Source organism: Dipodomys spectabilis, unplaced genomic scaffold (genome assembly GCF_019054845.1).
Source record: "Dipodomys spectabilis isolate Male_0828 unplaced genomic scaffold, ASM1905484v1 ptg000002l, whole genome shotgun sequence".
Classification (NCBI taxonomy): Eukaryota; Metazoa; Chordata; class Mammalia; order Rodentia; family Heteromyidae; genus Dipodomys; species Dipodomys spectabilis.
Window position 1 is genome coordinate 34,739,360 of NW_024870679.1, and position 20,396 is coordinate 34,759,755.

The following is a 20,396-nucleotide window of genomic DNA, read 5'->3' on the forward strand; positions in this document are numbered from 1 at the left end:
GGGAAATGTGAAATGTGAAAAAGTCTGATTTAGGTAAGACTCCGTGAGATAAGAGTGAAGCCAGACTCTCCACCACTATTGCTCTTCCATATTCAGAAGCTCATCTACAGTCCACTGGTCTTCAAAAGCCTTAGGTGTATTCTTCTCATTTTATCTGTAGTGGGTGCTAGAAATACCTTGTAATAAGGACATCAACTCAAAAGGAACTGGGAGAGGCCAAGTTTACTTCTGTAGAGGGTCATGCCACTGATAAGAATCCAAGTAAATAAGTAAGCTGTGCAGGCAGTTGCCCAGGGTTCATTCCTAACACAGTGGGTGTGTCCTGCCCCTTCTAATGAGTTTATGTTTACAGTTTACTCCTTGTTGACTAAAATTCTATACTGGCACCGAGGGAAGGGACTAACCTTTACATCCTGGTGGACAAGTTTCACAGATTGAAGGAGGTAGGGCTTAGCAAGACTCTGACAGAAGAAAACAAAACCCAAAATGGTTAAGATTCAGACACACACTTAAATATAAAGGATTGTTTATCTCATGTGTTTGTGGATGAGTTAATAATGGTGAGTTAATAATGAAGTAGCTTATCTTTTTGGCTCTTTTCTTTCAATAAGTAACTGAAATATCCTTCACTAAGGACATTAACTATGTTCTGCCCCAATTTGCATTGTGTGAATCCTTGCTTCATAAGAAAGGACCAGTTTTCAACCCTACAAAACTACATGGACAGGTTTTACATGACCCCCCCCCCCCCCACACCAAGCACTCTGTATTTCAGAGGTATCTAAGATTCTAAAGCTAAAATATTCTTGTTAAAACAGATAGTCAAAGAGTAGGCTAAGACTTCTAAATAGTACATTATTTAGAGGCTCACTGATTCCTTAGGGATGTTTGATGTCATATTAATAATTTCTATTAAATTGAAGTCCAATGTTGTTCTCAGCCAATCAAAAAAATATTTATCTCTTGTGTCATAAAATTTGAGTCTGTTAAGTCTGGCTACACATCTTAGCTTCAGTTATAATATCTATACAGTGGAAGAAAGCATTAAATTTCCTCTGAATCTCAGTGTCTTTGTAGGTTGGAAATTAAAATATCTGTTCCTGAAAGTGGAAAAGCTAGATGATGTGGTAGAGTTGTGACCTTGGTATCTTTATCTTTGTTATATAATATCAAATGCATATAACCTGGAAAGATAAGAAGGGGGAGAAGGAGAGAGAGAAAGAGAGAGAGAGACAGAGAGAGAGAGAGAGAGAGAGAGAGAGACAGAGAGAGAGAGAAGACAGAGTGTCTATAGTGTCATCTGACATTCTCTCACTGTGGAAATGTTTGAGAGAAAATGTAAGAATCTGCTATTTACTAGAAAGAAATCATTTCCAATTTCTCTTACACATCTTGCATCTCACCACATAAGGTGTTCTAGAGAGTCAATTGAGAATTTTAGAATGTATATTCTTCTAACATAGCCCTTTCATAAATATCTATCACCTATAGGATTCAATAAAACTCAATCTGTTTCAGTGATAAGCAACTGGCTGCATTCTGTATCTCTTTTGTTCATGTGTTTGGTGTGTGTGTGTGTGCATGCCTGCGCACATGCGTGCCATGTCCACATTCTTAGCAGAATCAATCAGTTGTAAAAGGGTGCCTCATTTTGAAATGTCCATAGTGTTTTGCTCATAATTACCACCTTCTCCATTCATATTCTCCTGTCTCACTAGTACCCCTATTATGTACAGGATCTCTTTTACATTCTTGTTATTCGTTTTAGTGTGTTCTAATTGGTCAAAGGAGTCTCACTGTAGTATTTTGCCTAGGATGATATGCTACTTTAATCATATTGACTCCTGTGTTTTCTCTCACTTCTCTTATTCCTATTTCCCTCTATTATCAATGACTTTCAATGACTTCCACTTGGCTATCTTCATTCGTAGATGCTATATATTTCAATATTATTCAACCTCTAACATTGCCTTTTATTTAGTTTCTTTCTTTCTTTTATTGTTTGTTTGTTTTTGAAGACTGGGTTGTACTGCGTTGCTCAAGCTGGCCTAGAACTCAAGATCTTCCTCGTTCAGTCTCCCAAATGCTGGGATTTTAGAAGTGTTGCACCATATCTGATAGCATAAGAGATATTTCTGTTATTCTGGGTAATCAGTTAATACTCAGATTTCAAGGAACAGTAGAAGCAACTCAAACTAGCCTAAGTAATAATAGAACCTCTCTATATTTCTAGCCTTGTATTAGAGTGATTTGATACTCAAACACTATTTCCTAAGACATGTCTTTCTCAAATGTCATAGCTGTGCCTTTTCAGTTTTGAGTTTCCATGAAGATCCTTCATTTGGGGATCTTAAAAGTTTCTTGAAGCTAGGAGAAAAGGAAACTACTTTTTCTTATAGCTCAAAGCAAAACCCCAACAGTATATCTTTAATTGGCTTTGTTTAGGTCATGTGACATTCTGAATCAATATCGATAATGAAGAAACTAAGAATTCACTGACAAATTTAATGCAATCAAGGCTCAGTCTAGAGCTGAGATGAAATCAATCCTTTTAAATTCCATGTGGCTAAAAAATGATGGGTTATATGAGAAAGCTATCTAGATCCTGAAGAAAAAACTAATAAGTCATAATGTGTGCTGACTTAGAAATAGTAATTCTCATAAAAAATGTGATTCCATGGAACTCATGTTGAATCCACACATGCCAATATCTTATGTAGTCCTTGTCCTTGTGAAAGTCAGGAGAGAATAAAAACAGTAACATAAAACAAAAACAAAAAGCTATCCCCAAGAATTGCTCTTCATGAAAGCAGAACAATTTGTGATAATGTAAAATTATGTGCTAAATTGAGGAGTACACATATTGAAACATTTTAAATGCCTGACTTTGTCATATACTATGAATAATATATTCTCTTCATGCCTTACATTATATAGGAATATTTGTAAACAATAGTGGATTTCACAGTCCAATTTGAAAATTAGATTGGAAGTCTATAAAATAGCACAATCTTTAGAGATAAGCAGAGCTCAAATTGAGTTCAATAATTTAACCTCCTTAAGCTTATTATAAATACTTATGGTGGATGTTACCAAGGACAAAACAAATATTAAATACCACTATTTTGTTACTATAATTTGAGCCTGGCAATCTTATTTGGCAAGGTCTCTTAAACGAAATCAATGAGAAAGACATAAATAGTGTTTTGATATTTGTGATGAATTATATTTCTAGTACACACACACACACACACACACACACACACACACACACCATTTCTCACACTTAGCTGCAGACTGAAGAGCTAAAATACCAGGATGCTGGAAATAACATCCTAGAAAGTCACCATTCAAGTTGAGGAAGAAATCTTGCCTATTGCATGGCAGTAGGCTTCATCTTGCCTCAGCCACACACATAATTTGCATGAGTAGGTGGTGTCAACCCTTTAATCAAATGTGACTCATTTCCTCCCCAACATATGAATCAAAAAAAGAATAGCACATGACCAGACCCACAAGAATTAGGTGGGTAATGCAATTTTCCAAGAAGTTAAAGAAATAACATTCAACATTCAAGTTAGATTGTAGGGAAGAAATTGGGTTTGATGGAGGTACCCTGATTCTTTCAGAAATTTTCACAGATCTGCTAATGATGAAAAATCTGAAGATGTTTAAACACTAAAGGAAAACAAGTCAATCAAATGGGAAGGACTAAATGTCACCTATAGGTTTCTTTCCTTCTGAAAAGTCCCTCTCTCCACTCAGTGATTCAAAAATTCATTCCAGTCTCAGCAATATCATCTCCCAGCTTTCTTGTGTATGGGTGTGATGTCTGTCTTTGCAAGCAAGCTAGAAATAGCCTCTTCTCTCCAATGTGTGCATGTGCTCGTGGGGGTGGAGAAAAGTGAAAAGCAAATGAAGGCAGATGGGAGCAGATCGCCCACCTTCCAATTCCCCAGGCTTACAAGAGCATACCAGGCACACTAAGCCTGAGATGCCCATTATGGTAAAGCCATTTCTTTTAGCCATCCCTCCCCTCCATGAGTCATGGTCAGAATTTCCTCCCCTCTTCAGGCCAGTAGGACACGGTTTTGGCTAGAGTAAGATAGACACAATCACTGCTGCAAAGCATAACATGTGCTGTAATTTCTTTTGTGCTTGTTATTTCTAAAGGAGCCCTCCATATTTTATCAATTTGTTTACAGAGGAATAAGATATATCACGGAGGGAACACATGGGATTTTCATACATTTCTTCCTTCCTTCCTTCCTTCCTTCCTTCCTTCCTTCCTTCCTTCCTTCCTTCTTTCCTTCCTTCCTGTATGTGAGTAGTGCTCATCCTGCTTTCCCTGGGATTTTTCCCTCTCATTTTAAAGTCTTATTTCTTCTTCCAAACAACTATTGCTCATGAAACAATATTTGTAAAGATAATTTTCACCCAAGTCAATGACAACTTGATAAAACACGGGTCAGGGATTCTGGGTGCCACTAGGTAGAAGGCAAGAATTTACTAATGACTTAAGAAGAGATGTTTCTGCAACAGTATACTGTCCATCATTGATGCCTGCTGATTTAAATTATATTCAAGTTGCTCAACCTTATGGGGGTGGGAAAGGGATTGGGCAGGCAAGAGTATTGAATGACTCAGACACCAACTGTGCTAGATGGTTACCAAGCAACCGTCTCAAAGGCTTCCTGGTACTTTTCTTGAAGATCTCTCTCCCCTTTCCAGTCAGCCCTTCCTTGTCCAGGCTGTGCTTTGTGCCTGCAATATATTTCCATTTCCGTTCTTTTTCTATTTATTTTCACTTTTTAATATTGTATAAGAGTCCTGTCTGGTCCAAAATCTGTCACACTCTGTAGCAGATTGAATTGTTTCTTCTTCTGAACCCCCTTAGCCTTGTCCACATATTTCCACTACAGAATTTATACAGAGTGCCACCATCATTATCTTATTTGTCTGACAGGATCAAGAGTGGTTTCCTCCAGATGATTATTTACTGAGTCACTTGATATAACCCCAAGAATTTGTATAATCTCTGACACATTGTGCTAACTAAACATCCAGTCTGAACTGCCTTTTGCAGGTTTTGTTTTATTATTTTCACTATAGCTGTTTTGTATATGAAACAAAGGAGTCTGAAAAAATAGTTCAGTGCTGTCTAACCTGCCTTCTCAGATAAACACATGATTCTTTGTTGCCACCATCCAACTGAGCTACCCTACCAATCTTAAAACATTTCCTGTGGGCTGGGGTGGGACTGAATTAGGAAAAGATTTACTTGACAAATTCAAGGCTCTGAATTCAACTCGCAGTACTGTCAGTCACAGAGATGTGTCTAGTCCAGATAATTTGGAAGCTGAAACAGAATCACTTGAGACCAGGAGTACAAGACTGGCCTGGATCATATAGCAAGACTCCAAGAAAAAGAAAGAAAAAAGAAAGAAAGAAAGAAAGAAAGAAAGAAAGAAAGAAAGAAAGAAAGAAAGAAAGGAAGGAAGGAAGGAAGGAAGGAAGGAAGGAAGGAAGGAAGGAAGGAAGGAAGGAAGGAAGGAAGGAAGGAAGGAAGGTAAGAAGGAAGGAAGGAAGGAGAAAGGATAGAAAGAAAGAAAGAAAGAAAGAAAGAAAGAAAGAAAGAAAGAAAGAAAGAAAGAAAGAAAGGAAGGAAGGAAGGAAGGAAGAAAGAAAGGAAGGAAGGAAGAAAGAAAGGAAGGAAGGAAGAAAGAAAGGAAGGAAGGAAGGAAGGAACATTAGTTTGGTTCTAGAACTTCTTACATGACCTTTATAATCTATTACTACAAATCATAAAATGGTAATCAAATCACTAAGTAGTGCACCAGCCTCTGGGAAGAAGTGAGATTCTTTCTTCCCCTTATAATGAGAACCACTTATAGAATAATTATAGAAAGGTCCATAAAAGATCTAGATTCCCTACACTGTTTGTAAGAATCATTGATTTTTTTTGCCTCCCTACTATCTTGTATCCCAAAACTGATACTAAGGTCTCTGGATGTAAGCGATATGAAAGGTAGGAACTAAGTATACACATAGGAGAGTTGACATTGGGAAGGGTCAATCATCTCAGATAATACAAGGTATTTGGGAGGTGAACAAAGTGTCAAACACAGACAACTTGAACATTTCCTACCATGACAATGAACTGACCATGATGTTCTAAGTAAGCTTATTTAAACTCCACTGAGGATAAAATCAACATTTGAACCACTTCTTACTGCTTAATTGTCATGTATATGCATGATGTTTAGCATTAGCTAATCATTTATTTTCTGAGGCAGAAAAATCATCCAAAGCACAACTTAAGGGGAAAAACAAAGTAGTAGCTTTCTTTAGGGCTGAGGCTGGACATCAGTTTTTCCAAAATATGTAGTTATTGTTTTCTATGGCTTCTCAGTTTTGCTCTTAAATATTTAGAACAAGACTAAATGAGTATTTCTTTTTTACTATCCCCCCTTTTTCTTTTACTATCCCTGTGAGTAAAATATGAAAAGCCTGAGCTATTTCAGATGCTTGGCTCATTCACCTCACCTCTGTGACATCACTATTTCAGCCAGAGCTTTCAGTTTGCAAGGAACAAAGGCCCACAAGGGTCATCCATGTAATCTGAGTCCTGTAAGACCATAACGCTTCCCAAGAAGGTTATCTTTCCTACAAATCTAAGAATAGAGTAATGCTGTCATCCAATAACGAGTAAGCCAAAAATTGTATTGCTCCTCATGACCCCTCTAACTCAGAGTTTATACACTCCAAATTACTTTGCCTTAAACCTAACTCTATCTAATTTAAAATCTATACATCATGATCATCTAGCAACTTTCCTCTGGGTCCCTTGGTAAAAATTCCAATGACAGTGAGAGCATAAGTAATGGCAGTGGAAGAGTAGAAAGAGGAGAAGGAGAAGGAGAAGGAAGAGAGGAGGAGAAATATTCTAATTGGCCCACAATCATTCTTTTTATCACACACAAGTAAGCAGTGCTAGATCTTTAACCCATTCTCCATTTTGCTTTATGTGTCTATGATTCTTCAATTCAACTGGGCTAAGATGCTATGACATAGTTAAAGCATGGAACTTTAGGGCAGAGATGAAGAACATTTAGCTCACAGACCATTTAAGGCCCCAAACATCATGGCCTTGCCAAGGCAATCCCAGGTGGGACTTGAAATGCAATACATCTAAGATATTTTTCATAGAAACATAAGCTTTTATCTAGTGAATCATAATAATAATGTAAATTTTGAGGGACAAGCAAGGAAAATTCATTATAAGATGGATAGACACATAAATAAATGACAAGACAGACACATAAAATCTCATTGGTTGCCTTAGCCTTTCTGCCTATATTTTGATGACTTAGAGGGCAGTAAGTGCCAAGCAGGCTGGAATGTACACTTGAGAAAGGGCTCACAAACCGTGGAAAACTACTGGTAACGAGAAGATCAGATGATTCCTGGAGATGTGATGACCTTGTTTTAATGATTGGCAACAATGTTGATCACTTCTATGTTGACAAAGATGATAGAAAAGCAAATCCATCCTTTCTACCAAGTCCACATTCCTCATATACACTGAATATCAGTTGAAATATGTAGGAAATTGCAATACAAAGAAAAGACCATGAGTTGCTGCTACAAATGTTGCATATATTCCAAATCCAAGATTCAGAATTAATACAGTAATCAAAGCAAACTGATTTCCAGTGAGACATACCCTGCATAGTTATTAAAACTTAAGTGGTCCATCATTCTACAAAAGGTGACCTCAGCCAGGCACCGGTGGCTCACGCCTGTAATCCTAGCTACTCAGGAGACTGAGATCTGAGTATCGCAGTTCAAAGCCATCCCGGGCAGGAAAAACAGGAAAGACTGTGAGACTCCTATCTCCAATAAACCACTAGAAAACCGGAAGTGGCGCTGTAGCTCAAGTGGTAGAGTGCTGGCTTTGAGATGAAGCATTGAGGGACAGCGCCCAGGCCCAGAGTTCAAGCCCCATGACCGACACACACACACAAAAAAGGTGACTACAAAAAAATGAAAAGTTGATGCAGAGGGTCAATCTTTCTTTCCCACAGAAATGAACAGGTGACTTTTTCCTCATTGAAATCAAAGGCAAACCTGTTTGTCTAATTTGTGATGATGCATTAATAGTAATACCAAAAAAGATCTGCAGCATCATTACAGCTCAAAAGATGCCAAATTCAGTGAATTGGTAGGTCAAATAAGTGGAGATAAAAATCAATGCTTTTTAGCAAAGTTGAGGAACACAACAATATGCTTTCATTCACTAGCCTCCTTAGGATAGTGTTGTTCTGAGCAGTTATATAGTGAGCAAGCTGATCATAAAGTAGTCTCAGCTTCATATCAAGATTGAGTGTGTGACAAAGTGCAATGTGGCTTCTTTCAAGTTGTTAGCACCAAACAAAGTAAAGTTTTGGTGTAGATTGTCTCTGAGAACCATCTCAAATCAGATTACTGACTTTGTAAGAGATATTGAAAAAAAATTGAAGGATTCTGCAGGAATCCTGGTTTGTAAGGAGACAATAGGTATAACAAATACTGCCCAACTGGCTGTTTTCATTTGTGGATAACTGCAGAGTTTGCTACTGGAGAGGAACAGATGTCACTGAAAGCCATGGATAGCACTACAATAGGTTAAGGACTTGAGAGACTTGTTTTGTGGATCTTTGGAGATGGAGCACCAGCCATGTTTGATTTGCATAAAGGGTTAATTTCATTTGTCAAGAAATAATTGAATTGTGTCTATCTTAGTTCAAATGATTTAATTGTATTCCACTGTTTATATCAAGACAATCTCTGTGTACAGTCATTGAGGTTTAATAATATGATATCAACAATAGACAGAGCACGTATAAATTTTACCAAAAGCAGACGGTTTAACAGCTGCTGTTTTAAGGAGGCATGGAATAAGCCTGTCTTTGAGTCCAGTGATCTTTTATCACTGTTAAGAGCTGTGGACAAATCTTAGGAACATACTCCTGAGGTTTTGTAAGCAATGAAGAAAAAATAAAAAACCTCAAGCAGTTCATAGAAAAGAAGGAAAAAGCAAGCAGTCAGAGAACTCAGTGACAACAAATGACTGTGTGATCCTGGGTTCATGGTGGACATTACCAAGTACCTTTTAGAGCTGACTGTCAAGGTGCAGAATGCTGATTAGTTTCTTAGCTATCTGCTTCCATATGTCAAAATGAAGGGTGTGGAACCTACACAACTCAGAAGCAGTAACAGTGTATTGCACACTGGAAAGAGCAGGGAAATGAATGGAAGGACAAAGGCCTTTGATGATACTTGAGTATGGTAATGAATATGCAAAATTTCAGACACTTAATGAAAAGTTCAAGGATTGAAAAATAAGCAAATTAAATAGAAAATCTTTGCTGCATCATTCAGCCAATGTGCTTGAGAACCTACAACAGGAAATCATTCAGCTGTGAAGTAATGATAAGCTGAAAGCTAGTAACAACTTTCCACTACTTGAGCTCTATAAACACATTACAAAAGATATTATAAGTCCCCTACTTTGAGGAGATGGAGTGAAATATGTATCTGTTCAGAACAACCTATTTCAGCAAACTTCTTAAAACTTACTGGTGTGCTGGGCACTGGTGGCTCACACCTGTAATCCTAGCTACTCGGGAGACTGAGATCTGAGGATTGTGGTTAGAAGCCAGCTGGGACAAGAAAATCTGATATTCTTATCTCCAAATAACCACCAAAAATATGGAAGTGGAGTTGTAGCTCAAGTGGTGCTACACTTGAGCAAAAGAGCTATTAGACATTCCCTAGACCCTGAGTTCAAGTCCCAGGACTGGGACACACACACATACACACACACACACACACACACACACACACACACACACACACACACACACACACTACTCCTTTTTGAGTTTCACTGTGAATCTTTTCCAAGAGCTCTAACACACTTATGCTTACTTTTGCAGGCATAGAGCAATCTCTAGAATTCCAAGTGCTAGATTTCAGTCCCATTTCTGTGATTATCTGCTATAAAGCTTAGGGAAATTTTGATTATTTTAAACTGCCTTTATTTGTGTAAAACAGTAATATGAGTAATAATCATTCATTAAACATTATTATGTACTAAACAGCACTACAAGTTTTACATATGCTATGTTATTAAGATCCATAAATATAGGAAGCTACACCCAGCTATAGAAAGGGAAGGTAATAATAAAATAATAATGGCCATTATTCCAAGTGGGTACTGAAGTGCCTTTATCCATGACACAAGTACTATGATCTGTATTTAGCAGATTTACTGACTGAGCATAGAAAGGGCCATAGTCTGTCCAGCTTCACATAGCTCAGAAGGGGCAAAATTGGATTCCAGCCTTAAGTGTATGCTCTTAACCAGAATGTATCACTCTTCTAAAAATATTTGCTGCTGCACTAACTTAGATTTGTTGGACAGAACCAAGTAGACTAAAAGTGAGAAGACTTGAACGTAATAACTCTCTGTCTTAGACATGAGAAATGTCCAACGTGTGGCATCTGTGCACCAATCCTTCCTCTCTACCAATCCTTCCTGTAACCTTATTTCATAAGAAGCTTTGTGGCAAGTGAGGTAATCCAGCCATGTATTGTCTTGGCTGCTTTTGGGTTAAGACAATAGAATTGAGCAGTTGAAAAAGAGATCTTATAGCTTATAGACTAAAACATTTATTGTCTCATCTTTTATAACAAAAGGTTACAGTCCTTGAATCTGAGCATAATATCTACTAAGCAAATTAATATTAAGCCCACTATTAATTGGTTGAACTATGACAATGGAATAAATCTATTGGATATTCCTGTGCCCTAAAAGTGTTTATAATCATTACTACTAAATTAGATAGAGAGTGGAAATCACTAATAAATCATTGGACTCGAGGCCAGTAACTCACATTTCTTGTTTCCTGGGTTTCTTCTTCTTAACCTTGGGATAAAAGCTTTTATTTATACATTGGAATCACTCAGTGTTTTGAACTCAAGTGCAGTGTAGGAAGGGAGCAGAAATAAGGGGTAAACCACATCCTTAACCTGGATGTGGCCCTTATAGCTTCTATGCCGTATTATGACCTTGCCACCTTCATGAACCAAGTGTGATTCTCCATAAACCTCAGTACAGGAGGGAGAACATTGCTAGGTGAGAGCTCTCTGAACACTTTCAGGAAAAAGCAGAGTACAAAGAATGAAGGGGGTGAGATAAGGTATGTTCCTCATTCTGGCACATTCAGGAATTGTATTTCAAGTCAACGTTAAATCTCATTATCTTGTTCTTAAATGCCAGGCACAAAATGGCCACAGCACAATAATCTGAACCTTGGGAGGGACACATTTTTTTAAGTGTTTGATTTCAGCCATGTCCTGGGTGAACTGAAGGTCTGGAAAACAATGCCCAGTAGCTCATCTGAAAGAAACATTTTGCATGCAGATTTCCAAGACACCCACATCTCAGAGATAATGCCAGTGAGTTAATCAAATACTTTTCTGCCTGCACAACTGTGATACCTAAAGCTGCTAGGAACATCATTTTTAGACATCCGTGGGTGGGCTTCTTTTTTGTAATTCTACATTTCTTTCACTCCTACCACATGTCTAGGCTTGCCTTCCAGAGATACACACTGGTACCTTTTCTGAGCATTTTCTTTTTCTTCTCCCACCTCATCTTGTTTTATTCTAAGTTTATTTGGACTAAGTAGCCTTCTAGGGCTGAGTGTAATAGGCACTAACTGCCTGCAGGACTTCACTGGAAGAACACAAGCAAATCTGCATGCAAGTCCTGGTAGGTGTTCTAGAATGGGGCCCATCATTTTCTTCTTCCCAAACTGACTTTTTCTCCAGCCCCCTTCAAGAATCCAAACAAACAAAAAGGGCCAACTCTGATATTTTTGATTGTCTACCGTAACCATTTAAAGTGAGCAAGGAAGACATTCAGCCATCAGGAAGACAGTGCTCTGATGGCTCAGGGAGATGGGTAAATAAAAACGAGAGTGGATAAAGCTCAGTAACAGAGGAAATGAATCACAAGAGGGAAGAGGAAAGCTTCCAAGAAGAAGCTATATTTAAGCTGAGGTATGAGAACATAATGAAATTTAGCCAGGAAATGATAGTGGAGAGAAAACTTTCAGCCACAAGGAAGAGAATGTGAAAAGACCTAGAGGCATTTTGGAACTGCATGGGGCCCAGATAGGATTTGTTCAGGAATTAGGCATGTAAACTTGGTGGTCAAAGGACTGCCATTCTGTGACTTTAGCTTAAGTAACCTAACCTTTCTATGTCTCAGTTTCTGCACCTATAAAATGAAAGCAGTAATAGTACCTCTTACATGGAATTTTTATGACAATTAAGCACATATAGCTGAGTGACACATGAAAACTCATCTTTTATTACAGTATTATTTTAATTCACATCAATATTGTTGCCATTACTTTTTGTAAATGCTGTACAGAGGGGTTACAATTACATGAGCAAGGTAAAGAGTACATTTCCTATTGAGCATTCCTATGAGCATTCCTATTGTCTCCTCCTTTGTTTTCCCCCTACCATCCCTTCTCTCCCACCTCCAAAACGTGAATTTTTTGTTATTAATGCCCAACAATGTGTATGTGTCAAAAATTTGTGTGTTTGTGTGTGTGTGTGTGTGTGTGTGTGTGTGTGTGTGTGTGTGTGTGCCAGTCCTGGGGCTTGAACTCAGGGCCAAGGAAACTATCCTTGAGCTTCTTTAAGGCTAGCTCACTACCACTTGAGCCAGTGCTCCACTTTCAGCATTTTTGGGGGAGGGTGGGGAGGGTCGTTTATTGGATATATGAGTCTTATGGACCTTCCTACCTGGGCTGGCTTCCTTAGATCTCAGCTATCTGAATAGCTAAGATTACTCGCATGAGCCACTGATGCTTGGCAAGCCCCAATATTTTTCAAAAACTGAAAACAACCAGAAAATTAATAAAATCTATATAATCAGACTTGTAAAAAACATTAAATAAGAGTGACTGGCTCTGAATTAAAAATATAATGGTAGATAATTAATATTAGGAATGATTTCAGTTGCAAGACATTCTGGTGAGTAGATAGTACAACAATGAAAAGAAAGGAGCATTTTAATTACATAAAAAGAAATGTGGTACTAGGTGTCTACTAGGAGTGGTAGGTCAGAAAGTTCATCCTGAAATACCAAGTTCATCCTGACATTTCTGTAGTTTTCTTAATTTTAATTCATTTCTTATGTATTTATTTGTATTCTTAAGAGATTGGATTTGATGCCTTAATGCACTCTAGGCCAATGTTTTACCCTGAATTACAACTCTAGCCCTCTGAATTTTTTTCTTTTGAAATTTCCTTTCAGTTTGTTGCTTTAGCTTCTGATATTAGATCTACCTTCAAAGAAGGAAAAATGAGGAAGAGATGATGTTAGATATGTCTCCTTATTTAAGAAAGTGGCATCTTTTCTAGAAGCTTCCAGGGAACTTCCACATATAGCTAGCTGCCTCTTGTGACTGTGGTTCAAGTGAGACAAGCACATGGTACATATCTGGGAACATTGTCCTTCAACTCAGTCAGAGCTTCATAAATAAAGGAGAATAGGATATTAAGTAGGACATCAGTCATTTCTGTCATTTTATATTGTTTCTTGATTCTTTAGTACACCAAGTTCTTCACCGAGTGCTATGTAAATTATTTTACTCTTAATATAGTATAATAATGTTTATTAACCAACAAGAAGATAGAGAAACAGAAAGATAATTTTGATGCTTTAACCTAAGCTAGCTACTGGGTAAAAGATGTTGGGTTTAAATCCAAAGAGCTTGACTCTATGGAGCTAGGGGAGGAAATAATAATAATAATAATAACGATAACAATAGTAACAATAATATTCTTTTGTTTTATTTTTTCCCACAGGAGCTTTTAAAAATGTATTCATAACTATTATTTTGGTTTGGATTCTGTTAATGCTTGTTTTGTTTGGTTGGGTTTGAGATAAGATCTCACTATTTTACTCAAGCTTATATTAACCTCTTTAGTTCAAGTGATCCTCTTTGCTTCAGCCTTGTGAATGCCTAGAATGAAAAGAAAGTAACACCATACCTGACTTGTGGTTGAAATGTTCTCCAACTTCATGACTTCTTGCATGCACTAATGTGAAACACTAAAGTCATTTGACACATCCCCAATTGTGCTTCTAAGATTATATCTTAGTCTTTTGTAAATTCACTTTTACCAGAAAGAGAATGCTGCTAATCAAGTAACACCAATCAGAGATTTTTCTCAAGGCCTGATGTTCTGCTTTCTATGGAATCATAGAAATCCTAGATAAGCTAGTACCAGAGGAAGAAACAGTTCTTGTCTGGGAGCTAACTTTGTAAATAGCATTTACTCTCAGCTAATGCAATATCCCTAACTCCTCCTCTCTTACCAGTCTCCTTAAGTTGCTGTTTTTGTTATTTGAAGGTTTAGAACCAGAAGCAATATCTGCATTTACTTTTAGAAGAAGCTTACTAGGAGTATGTGACATTAATGTCTTAGCCTAACATCTAAATTAGGTTGGCAATATGTATCTTTACTAAAATTCAGCAATTTAATATCTATTACAATGTAGGATATTGTAATTATAATTAAAGAAGCAAGGATGTACCTAGACCTATCACAGATATAACAGAAGGTGCATTTCAAAATTTAAAAAATGACAGATATATCTCTATGCCTCCATTTTTCATGAGACATTATGCTTAGGAATAATTGGAGCTCATTCAGTGTCATAGAGCCAAGGGTATTTATTTTCCCAAAGCTTTTTTTTTTCATTCTCATTTCTGCAGAGGTCCACAAGCATTACCACCTCCAACTGGCACCTGTGGTGATGCAATTAGCACCCCTTTACAAGGAATGTCCTTATCTTAATGACCAGAAAGCTGTTTTTGCACTCCAAGCAGGTTTCTGTTCTAGGGTAGTAACTTGACAATCAAATCTGAGAATTTTCATCAAAAAGAATGGCAAAGGGCAAAGAGGAAATGAGGCAATTGAGTACTATATTAAAAAAAAAAAAAAAAGGAAGTGAGCCAGGCCCGGGTGGCCCACGCCTGTAATCCTAGCCTATAATCAGGAGGCTTAGATCTGAGGATCTCAGTTCCCAAGCCACCCTGGGCAGGAAAGACCGTGAGACTCTTTATCTCCAATAAACCACCAGAAAACTGGAAGTGACCCTTTGGCTCAAGTGGTAGAGAGCTAGCCTTGAGCTGAAGACAGAAGGACAGTGCCCAGGTCCAGAGTTCAAGCCTCATGACCGACCAAAAATAAAAACAAAAAAACAGGAAGTAGGAACACATGGATTTGAATCCTAATACATGTGTACTGGCCATGTAAATAAGATATTAATTTCTTTTTTTTTTTTTTTTTTTTTTTGTTGGTCGTGGGGCTTGAACTCTGGGCCTGGGCGCTGTCCCTCAGCTCTTCAGCTCAAGGCGAATGCTCTACCACTTGAGCTAAGCACCACTTCCAGTTTTTTTTCTGGTGGTTTATTGGAGATAGGAGTCTCACGGTCTCTCCTGCCAGGGCTGGCTTTGAACCACAATCCTCAGATCTCAGCCTCCTGAGTAGCTAGGATTACAGGCGTGAGCCACCAGCGCCCGGCTAAGATATTAATTTCTTAAGCCTCATTTTATCTGTAAAAGAGGAAGGATTTAGCATTATTAAATGCTAGAATGGAGTTGATTATAGGTAGATAGGTAGTACCTGACACATGGTTAGGCATCTAGTTTACACTGGGAAAAGTGTTGACAGGTTCAGCACAAAAACCAGATCCTAGCAACCAATACACTGAACAGAAGTCTCCTGCTGGAGATGATTTTCTCAAGGTGCACTTGATCTTATGTACTGTGCTTCTCTCTCCTCAGCTGGAGCTACTGCTTTGAAATATTCATGTTTTGGCTGCTTACTTCTCTAGCTACAGCTGTATGTCAGAGCCCATGTACCTGCTAGCTGTTGGGCAACTTTTTGTCACAAAGGATAGAAGCAATGACAGTTCCAGCCATGGGGTCTTTGCACGGTTTGTTAGATTGATCAGAAGGATTAGCTGGGCACCTCTCATGCTGTTACTAATCAGATCCCTGCATTGCTTCTGATATTTGAAGGAGGGAGAGCCCTCTAGGTATGCTTTTAAGAAAATAGATTGCTTTCTACCATCCACAGTGGTACTTGCCTGATGAACAGATTTATCTGCTAGCAACATGGGCCAAGTGGATCAGCTACCAACTGGAACTAGAATGCCTAAGTCCTTGCAATCGGCTGAATAGGACATGCTAACACTGGCTGAAAAGATGAGATTGTTTAAAGACATGGAAATATAACTCAAATTTCACTGCAAGCAGAAAGCTTCTCAGCTTAATGATATTTATTTTAAATAATCTGCCTTGGACATTTGAATTCAAGTGCATATTCTTTTCTACAGTGATCTCAGCCTACATCAATTCCAATACAATTTTTGTAGTTTGTCGTAGTGTTCTTTATTGGAGACTGTGTCTGTCTGCCTGCTTTAGTCACCAAATAAATAACTATTGTGTGAGGCAAGTATGTGAGATCGGTCCGTGTTGTCTTTTAGGATTAAAAACCCACAGCTGGGATTCAGTAAAGTTATTCTAAATGATCACCCAGGTGATCATTGCACATGGGGAAGGGGGTAGTGAAGAAGAAGAGTTTCCATTTCCATAGAAGAATGATAGATGTGCATACAAAAAATTGCAACTCTGAGTGGGGCAGGACTGCAATCTGTGATAGAAAATGTATTTGAAGGAGAAGTAAGTTACCTGTTTCACATAATAATATATTTATGAAAGTTTTCCAAACAGGGAACTTAGTTACAGGTTTCTGAATCTTTGAACAGGATGAATATCTACAACCTGGATGCCAACTCTCAATGTCTGACATACTAAACGATGTCTCCATGTCTTGGTTATTTTACAACTGAACAGAAAATAGCAGCTATAGTTTTTCTCTTAAAAAATGAGAGAAAGGAAGTATTAGGTCTTCAAAGTAACTGGCAAACATTAACTAGTTTTCTTTAAATAAAAGAACATGTTTCCCTGCATCTTAAGGAATATTGTGTTTTATTTCTCACAATTGGGTAACAGTCCAATAGAGGGGAAAAATTCCCCTACTAAAATTAAAGATTGTTCCAGACATCTAGTTTCACCAGACATAGATTTCCTGCAGCTAAAACGTACATAAACTCCAAGATCAGGAAGAATGCTTTCCAAAACCTCAATCTGGATGAGGTGATTTTCCCAGTATGTCATATTTAGATGATCCAATCATTGTAAAATAACAAATGCTCTCTTTCAAAGAAGGTAACCCTTAATATCATTAGAGACCTGTGTATTGCTCTGTTGTTATACTTTTTCCTTTTATTTTTATCTATAATCTGAGAAACAGTGGGAATTCGAGAGAACAAAGTCATCTCAGAGACTGTAAACCACATAAGAAATCAGCTGAACTTCAATGACAACTCAGCTGGTGGTTTTGAAAGTTTATGCCATGAGCCAGCATAAAATGTAATCATCTCAGGAGTTGAAGCATATTATGAAATAGAAAGAAAGTCTTTCTTTAAAGCTTGAGAGGATCAGCAGGAAAATATTTTATTGATGTGGATGATAGCACAGATAAAAATATTCAAACATTTAAAAATGATCTGGATAAGCAATTCAGGAAAAATGATGGCCTAATCAAGTGCTTCCATGGGGAGCATTATTTTGAAAGGTGGATTGGAGAAATTTAGAGCAAAAGCAGCAATGGTATTCTTGAGGCATTTGCATATTCTTTCTAGAATAAGACCTGAATGGCCTCTATGAAATATAGAACCCCTCCCATTCTCTTAAAACCTTAAATTATTTTTGTAGAATATGCATACATTTTCTACCACTGACAATTTAATAAGATGATTTCTGGTATTGAGTTCAGATAAAAGACTTGTGGCATCTTGAAGTTCTGGAAACAAGGTTGTCAGAATACCCTAAGTTTATCATTGATCTTCTGACATTAGCTGGCCAACTGATGAGAAAGCAAGAGTGTGATCAAGTGAGAAAGGGCTGAAGTACAGAAGTAAAAAGTTGATTACATTGCCTTACTTTTTGAAGCTCCAGTTCTCTCTTCAGCTAAACAAGGGAGTCCAGAGTCCAAGCACATCCCTGCTGGCAAAGCTAGCATATTCTATCTCTCCCTCAATGTAATCTAGGGACTAAGATATATATATTCTTCTAAATTGGATTCTGTTGTATTCATAAATCAAACAAATAATTATCTTTGTAAGATCTACCTTCCAGGTGTTGGTCAATTACTGCTAGTGTCAAGACCAATACTGTCTTTTACCCTTACCAAAGAATAACCATAAGATAGTGTTGTACTAAATGCTTACTGTATATAATTTCATTTGACCATCACAACCACACTTCAGGATGGTAGTCATATCCTTATGTTATTAATAAACTAAATAAACCTCAAAAAGTTTATCTTCTCCAGGTAGGTCAACCTAGTTGACCTAAACTCAAAACCATTTCTTGGGTTGTATACTATACCATTTGAACCAAGCAAAGTAACTGTATAGATATACAGCTAGATATACAGATTGAAATACATTTAACCCTCCCTTCCCACCCCCACACACTGTGTTCCAACTGCATTAAACCAGTTGTTATTTGAACTAGGTACTGTCTCCCACTTGTCTGTAATTCCATTAGAATTTACAAAACACTCAGCTTTATCCTATTTGTGATTGGTGTTGCTAAGATTTGCTCCCACCAAAGCTCTATGGAAAGTGTAGATTTCCTGCATGCAGTAACAACTTATATTTGGATTTTCTTGTTTGTGTGTTTAATGCTGAAGCCAGTTCCCTTAGGATACTTCAAGCTCTCTGGTCCATAGCCTTCCAAACTAACTTCTTTACTTCCTGTTACAAACAGGAGGAAATGCAGGAAATAATTCTTTTAAGTGTTTTCATAATATGAGGATAAAACAGCCCCTTTCCTTCCTCTAATACGCCTCTTCCTAATTGAATAGAACTAGACACTGTTAATCGTATGTGATATGTGCTGGCAATTTAACTACTTTATGCTGAATTTCCATACTAAAAAAGGACATTATTGACTCATATTTCTTAAATTTGAAAATGATCCCAGATTGTTTATTTTTGCACAAGATGCATTCTCCTTTTTCAAAGAGCTACTTCAAATATTATGAAAAGCCTTGAACAGAGAATAAATTTGTGTAGTACTTGTTGATCCAGAACATGCAGTAACCCTTTGAACCCTTTGGGGCTCTGAAATATCTTTACCATTCTGTGGAATATTATTTCTAAGTTAGTAGTAGGGGGCACTTGTGAGTGATTTTGTTGTGCAGAGTATAGCACTAGCAACTAGAAGAAAGGAAAAAAAAGCCAGAGCTTCTGTATTTATGGAACTTGTGCCATTCTGCTACAGAAATTCTCATCTTATTAATGATGGAAAATTACACTGAATGTTTGTAGAGTGGGCAGTACTATAATAAATACCATGCCTGCATTGTCCCAATTAGCTTCAGAACATACTTGTTGAAAAATCCAGAGGGAGAAGTAATGATAACTATTTTGTTTTCAAATTGGAGGCAATAGGCATAAAGAGGTAAAAGAATAAACCCATGTTATCACATCCAGAGAATGTTTAGAGTCCAGGTCTATAGGGCATGTTATGGACCACTAGAATATCCTAGGACTTATTCAAGTGCAGCTGAAATAACTTCACTACTTTTCAACAGAACAAAGGATGTGTTTGTCAGAAAATGGCTTATTGAAGTAAGTAGGACTCTGCACATGACAAGAGAGCATTTTCCTAAGCACACAGATTGATTTTATTTGACTTATTCATTCAGAATACATTAGGGAAGCTGGATATATTAATCCATTTTTATTATCATATTGAAATGCTTGAAGAAAGCTAAGTTTGCAAATAAAGATGTTTATGTAACTTGTAGTTCTTGAGAATCAAGGACATAGCATTGTAGGTTTAGTTTTGGTAAGGGCTGTTTTTGTTTTTTATTTTTGCAGCCCATCATCATACAAGGAGCTGGTGTGAAAACAGACACCAGAGAGAAACACAGTTTTCCTTGAAGACATGTTCCTGAGTAAAGGATCTCACAGTGGGCCCCTCCAGTAAAAGTTCTTACCTATCAACATCACCAAGTTTCTGATACATGAACCTTCTTGGGTACAAACAATAGCTAAATGTTAGCACTTAATGTTACCTTTCGATGAATTCAAGTCAGCAAAAGACATACTGATCCCAGTCAATGCATTAAATATATTAGCAGAAATTTAAGGCAGTTAAGTTGACCTTGAGTTCTTG